Below are 7040 nucleotides of genomic sequence, written 5' to 3' on the forward strand. Positions count from 1 at the left end.
TTCCTGGTTTTAATTGTCTCACTTGTGGAGTTATAAACAATGTATTTTAAAAAAAGGAAGGAAAGAGATAAAAAGAGACAGAAACAAAGAAGCCATAAAAAAGAAAGAAGGAAAGAGAGGAAGGAGGAGTTAAAAGAATAAAAATAAATAAAGAATTTCTGGAAAAAACATTCTCTTCCTGGCTTCAAACTAACCAGACCCGTCCTGCTGGTCTTCCTGGATGCAGCAGGCTGAGAGGGGATTGGTTTTACTTTTTCCCCTTCCTGGAACCAGCCTCCAGCCAAGTCCCCCAGTTCACAGCAATGACCCTAGTCTCCTCCTCTATGTGCAGCCTATGCCTTCAGTCTATGAGTTGTGGCTGTTCCTGGGGTGCACCAGTTAGGGGCAATTCACGCACGACCTTATACTCTTTGGTGCCCTAGATGCTAGGGGACTCTCAGAGTGCCTCAGGCCAGTTCACAGCCTCTCCACTTAGTCAGTTCCTCTGGGATTGTTAAGTCCCTGATCTCTGAGGTTCTTCTCTGTGGGGTCGCCTCCTCCTTCCTCCCAGAGAGCCTGTAGGCCCTTCAGGGCAGGGGTGCCACTGTGGCTGCTGCTGCTGCAGATGCAGGTGCATGCTTCCTGTGCTATTTCCCTAGGGGGGCAGGGTGGGTACACATTGCCTCTGCGAGGCAGAGTCAGGTGCTCTCCTTCCTGGGCCTGCAGTTGTGGCATAAGGAGCAGCCTCTGGTCTCACAGGTTCAGGAACACATGCTTTCTGGGCCACAGATGTGATTGTGTGGCCCCCATGCCACCTCGGGCTGGGTGGGCAGGAGGCCCGAGTGGCTGCTGCAGGAGAATTCACAAACAGGCCTCAGAGTGTCTATTTTTTTCACTTTTTCTTTCTGAAAAATTCCTGATGCTCAAAGCCTGCCTCTCCATACAAGGGCCTAGCCTTTCACATAACCCACTCTCCATCTAGACCAGGGGCTATCTAGGTTCGGGCCTGCCATGGCCCAACTCTCAACTCTCCCCAGTGGACATCCACAGTCTCCAGGGGTTGCTCACAGCCCCTGTGTATTTACCATTTCATCCATATTCTCCTCTCTGCGACTTCAAGCAACCCAGGTCTCTCCCAGTGCCATCTCAAATCTTGTTTTGCAGGGGAGGGAACCATTGACCCAGCTCTCTCCCAAAACCCTGCTACAGACCTGGCAGGTACAAAACATGGGGCTGCAGCTGCCCTGGTCCCTGTACTGGTCCCAGGACTTTATTGTCCTGAAGCACTCTCCTTACTGTCTGAATTTTCAATGTCCTATAAATTTTTGGTCTCCAATCTTCATATATGCTAAGGTACTGTTGGCTGTTCACTGTGTTCCTTAGACGATCACCTAGGTGCCTCAACTCATGTTCAGGGGAAAGTGGATTCCACTCCCACCTATCTCACCTCCATCTTCCAAGTCCTTACTTTAGATTTATTATGAACAGGGATACACAGGCCATCAGAAGAATACCCTCCACAGATACCTCTGCAATTGCTCCTCTGGCAACAGCCTTGAATTTTTTGGCCCCATGTGCCTTCGGCTGCCCAGCACCTATCCTGGTCTCAGAAGACATGGATGTCAGAGATTCTCTAATGCAAATGTGTGTGTGTGTGTGTGTGTGTGTGTGTGAATTTGTGTAGTGTATGAAGAAGATGCTGTGACAGATCGAACTTGTCAAAAGTGCTTTGTGAAGCTTCATCAAGGAGATATCTCTCTGCATTATATGCCCCATGGTTGGTTAGACCAGCTGAAGTTGATGGCATAAAGCTAACACATTAAATTAGAACAATCATGTGTACTACCACACAATTGATAACATTGTTGGTGGAAATAAAATAAATGACTTTTTGTCCAACCCACTGATTAGAAAATTAACTGTCTTTACACTGTCATAAAAAAAAAAAAATTCCATTAGTGGCGACAAACTAGTGGATGGATGTAGGGAGACTTATGATCTGAGTGAATCAGTGTGACAGAGATACAGAAATAGTGTGATCTGACATATGTGGGATCTAAAGAATAAAATAAATAAACAAGCAGAACAGAATCAGACACATAGACACTGAGATTTCTAGGTGGGAGGAATGTTTGGGAGCCTGATGAAAACAGTAAAGAGATTAAGAAGTACACATCATCAGTTAGAGATTATACACAGGGGTGTAAATAGCTTGAACAGTCAATTATATTGTAAATACTATGTGTGGTGCCAGGTGGGTACTGGATCTATAGGGCATCACATCACAAATGGTATAAGTGTCTGAACACTCTGCCGTAGGCTAGAAGCTCATATAAAACAATATGTAGGATGTCACAGGAAGTGAAAAAAAATATCCCAATTTCCAGGGAGACAAACACCAGGTTGTGGGTCAGAGTGTTACAGGAAGGAGAAGTGGCTGAATTCAGGACTGTGGTCATATGTGTCATCTTTATTGGGAGCATTCAGAAAGCCTCTCAGTTTTTTAGAGACTCTCTTTGAAAACCACAGCCTAGTATTAATCGCTGGTGGATCATTCCTCAGTAAACAACCGAGGGCTGCTAACCAGGACTTACTGTAATAATCTGACTTGCTGAAGGTCCAGTCCTGTTCCTCCCAGAGATTTCAACTCTACATGATAAATGTCCCATGCTCCCTTGGAGTGTGGGTTGTTCCTTCACCTTGACATCCACACCAAGCTGTGTGGGTCCCTCTGGCTCTGTGTGGTGTCACCTACTTGGTGGTGTGAGCATGATGCCAAGTCTATGACTGTCTGGTGGTGTGGGGGACCAAAGCCCTAACTGGGCGCTATTAACGTTAATTCTTTTTTCTTTCTCTGGGCTGGCTTCATAAACCTCTGGTGCCCACTGTTGAGCAGGCACGTACCCTGCTGTTGACCAGCTTGGACACTGATCTGTGTAGGGCTGGGCTGGCTGTTAGGTCCAGCAGAGCCTCTGGTTAGACTCAGCCAATGTGGGTCAGAAGGTTTGATGACTCATTGGAATTCAGGACAGGAGTGCCTGAAAAAGAATCTGCTTTTTGTCCTTGTTGGAAAGTTGTCTATCTTTACAATATACATTTCTAACACAGAAAACTCAGAGATGAGCACAGAATCAGGAATTCAGAGAGGCTGCCTGAGGGGAACTGTTACAGGAAGAGGAAACCTCACAGGAAACCATCACAAACCTCCTCCTGCAACTGCTCCTGGGGTTGCCCCTGTATTCAGAGACTCTCAGCGCCCCCTGATGGTCACTTTCTGGCCAACTGAGAGGTTCTCTCTGGTCTCACACTGAGTTCCACTCTGTATCTGTCAAGCAGTAATACATAGCTGTGTCCACAGCTTTTGGGCTGTTCATTTACAGAGAGGCAGTGCTCTTAGAATAATCTCTTGAGATGGTGAAACTGCCTTTCACAGGTGCAGCATATTCTGGTGTGTGAGTTTAGCTTTGTTTCTTGTAACACCTATTCACTCCAGTCTCTTTTAAGAGGCCAGTAGATCAAGGTTATATAATAGTCACTGAATGTAAATCCAGTGCCTTCCCAGGAGAGTTTCAGAGACCCACAGGCTGTCTCAGGGGCCCCCTAGACTCTATCATTGTCACACACTGGACATATACAGGCAAGTTATTCCTTTTAGGAGCAGCAGCGTCAAATACCCAGATTCTTCATAATGTCACCATGTAAAAGCAGTAGAGCAAGTGCCCAGCTCAACTCAAACTTCACCATGTTTCCTCTGGGCTTTGCCATGCTTCTGCTGCTGCAATGGGTGCAAACTGCAGAGACCCAGGGCTTTGGGCTGCTCTCCCAGAGGTGCAGGGAAAGTGGTGGGGTGGGTTTATCAGCACATGGGGCACCCCACTTGCACATGCTTGTCCTGTAATGGAAAGAGAAGTGAAGAACCTGGTTGAGTGTCCCGACTCGACTCAAAACGACAAGCATCCTTGTTGAGACAGTGGAAACTTTTTAAGAGGCTGATTAGCCTGAGTGCCATAGACTTATCCTTGTTGCTAATTTCTACCATCAGCCAACAACACAATTTAATGTACAGTTATATACCACTTCCACAGCGTTTCATGCTATTAAGCTAAAAATAAATTCCCTGAGTGATCTTGCCCATGTGTCAACACACAGAGTAAGATTCATCCCTATTGTCAGCCTCCCAGGCTGATGTCAGTGGGCACTGTAAGAGCTGATCTTTGTGCTTTCAAACAGATCCATTCCCATTGTGCATCTGTGCACCAAGAGCCCATCATTGTGAGAAACAGTGTGGGAAGAAGGAACGGATACACGTCGATAATTTTAACAGCCCTGGACACCCGGTATGTTCAAACTGTTATCCTTCTGTCCCCAGGGTCTTACCAACTGTCACATTCAGTGACTGAGGTGCACATGGCACAAGAATCATTCATCTGTAAGGGAGTGCTATGATCCTAATGCCACACTGTCATTAATATATGCAATCTCTGAGAAGGGTGAAAAAACTGCATACTTAATTAAATTATCAAACATAACTGAACCCTCAAACCCCCTTTTTCAATGTGCCTCCTGAGTGGTGTTAATGTGATGCCTTCAGGAGCACAACAGCTTTGGCCCTCTGACATGGTGACTTGGAGGACCATGCATTTTTCAATTTTGCCTCCATTGGGATCTGGACCTGGCTCCATGCTGATGTGGTAAATAATATATTTGTTCATGGATTATACCCACTTCTAATGATGCCTTCCTGGCACATCTGTTTGGGAGCCTCCCATGACCTTCAACCAACGCATTTTGCCTGTAGAAGAAAACAACTGAGGAAAATTATCCTTGAACATCACTGGAATTATACTCACACTCTACTTTTCACAAAATATGGCAGTGAAACTCCAGGGAGTCAGCCCTTGTGGTCATGTTACTCTACAATGATAATCTGTTCTGGATGCTTTAACAAAGTACCAACAACAACATTTTATTTCTCACAGACCCAGTTGTGAAAAATCCAGGAACAGATGCCGGCACTTTTGATGAATGGTAAGGATGGCTCCCTAGTGGCTGTTTGCTGTAATCTCAAAGGCTGGATGGGGCAAGGGAGCATCATCAGTCCTCTGTTATAAAGGCCCTAAATCTGTTCAAGAGAGCTCTACCCTAGGGCTGATATTTGTTCCAAGGCCCCACCTTCTAACACCATCACACCAGCCTCAGGTTTTAGTATGGGGGTATTTGAAAGACATAAACAGCAACCATGGCAACAAGAAATGAACTAAATAATGGTCCCACCCAGTTAGAAGTAATTCCAGCAGACCTCCCCAAATTGAGGATGCCCATTATCCTGTGAAAGCTTCGCATCTTTGGAAGCAGAAAAATGAAGAAAGTCCTTAAGAACAAGCTGAAGGCCCTGCAGGCTGGACAGGTTCCACCCTAGAAATTGAACTAACACATCCATATAATGCATGATTGCCCCCCTTATTGTTTATATATCACCATTATTCTCATTTTCTATGAACTAAATTTGTTTTCCACCTGTAATGGTTGGTAGTTCTGTGTTCTCACTCAAGTTTCCAAGTTTTTTTGGTGGAAAAGCAGTCAGGCTCTAATGTTTGAGGTGAGATGCTGGCATGTTAAGATCCCCCTCTCTCTCCTCCTGCAGACAGATGGTAGTGAAAGCATGGATTCTCCCTAGTTTGCTGCAGGTAGGAGGTTGAAACCACACAAACCCCTTCTGTGAGCAGGACCCTCCTCAGTCTTCTCAGGGATGAACAATAAAACCTGAGACACTTCTTACCTGACGTGATCCAATCATTCCTGACTCACTGAAAACCCTGCCCTGCTCTCAACAGACTCCTCAATGAAGTGACACACTTTTCCATAGCCGCTCTGTGTGGGAGAAACCCTAAACCTCTATACCAAGGAATAGTGGGGAACCCACTACCTCCACATCATGCCCACTGCTATTGGTGTCATGGACATGAAGTGAAGTCAATGATCCTCACCAGAAAGTTGTTTGTCTTTGGTGTAGAGTTCATATGCCTCTGGTACCCTATGTCCAGCATGCATCTGTCCTGTTGCTGACCAGCTTCAACTCTGAGCTATGTGGGGTTGCAGTATTCTTGGGTCACATAAAGACTCTGGTTGGATTCAGCCGATGTAGTTCAGGAAATTTGATGATTCATTAGGACAGGGGTAAGCAAATGCATATGATTCTCTGACTTTGGTGCATGTGAGAATGTTTTCCTTTGATGACAACAAGTCCCTGTAACTCAGATACTGGAGAGGTCAGCACAGAAACATGAAGGAAGGGAAGCTCTTAGAGAGAAGCTTCTGTGTGGAGAGTTAACCCAACAACTCCCAGGAAACCAGCCCTTAAATGGTGCTCCCCAAATGAAACCTGAGCTTAGTGTGACCTGAGCCCGCCAGGGTGCCCTGAGGGCTCCCTGCAGCCCAGCCCTCTTGTTTTCCACAGGAAGGTTTGTGTCAGGGTTCACACTGACTTCCCCTCACTGTCTCTTGCACAATAATACACAGCTGAGTCCTCAGGTCTCAGGCTGCTCAGCTCCATGTAGACTGTGCTCACAGACTTGTCTGCAGTTACGGTGAGTCCGCCCTGGAACTTCTGTGCATATCCAGTGCTATCATTGTTTGGGTTAACTGCCCCCATCCACTCAAGGCCTTGACCTGGGCCCTGTCACACCCAGTTCATATAGTAGCTAATGAAGGTACATCCAGAAGCCTTGCAGGAGACCTTCACTGAGGCCCCAGGCTTCCTCACCTCAGCCCCAGACTGTACCAGCTGCACCTCAGAGTGGACACCTACAGAAAGAAGACAAGGAGTGTGTTGAAATGTCACTTGACTGTCCTAGCTCCCCTGTTCAACCCAGGAACAAAGGAGCCTCTTACCTGTAGCCAGTGCCACCAGGCAGAGGACTCTCCAGCTCCAGTCCATGGTGAGGGCTGTGCTGTCAGGTCTTCTGTAGGGGAGGGTGTGGCTGTGGGTGATGCTGTCAAGGCACAGGCAGACCCATATTTAAACTAGTCCCCTCTTCTCATTTGCATTTTCATGAAACAGA

The 7040-nt window shown here is 46.5% G+C and overlaps 1 long non-coding RNA gene across 1 annotated transcript; it reads right to left on the reverse strand.

Annotated features, from left to right (window-relative positions):
* Window positions 1–6487: 6487 nt before the first annotated feature.
* On the reverse strand, window positions 6488–6913 carry LOC118498636. The gene is made up of 2 exons (XR_004901115.1): window positions 6871–6913; window positions 6488–6783 (listed from the first exon to the last, which is right to left on the reverse strand). It is a non-coding gene; the product is annotated as an uncharacterized LOC118498636 (long non-coding RNA).
* Between the last annotated feature and the right edge of the window lie 127 nt (window positions 6914–7040).

The sequence above is a fragment of the Phyllostomus discolor genome, assembly GCF_004126475.2.
Source record: "Phyllostomus discolor isolate MPI-MPIP mPhyDis1 chromosome 15 unlocalized genomic scaffold, mPhyDis1.pri.v3 mPhyDis1_scaffold_37, whole genome shotgun sequence".
NCBI classification, from domain to species: Eukaryota; Metazoa; Chordata; class Mammalia; order Chiroptera; family Phyllostomidae; genus Phyllostomus; species Phyllostomus discolor.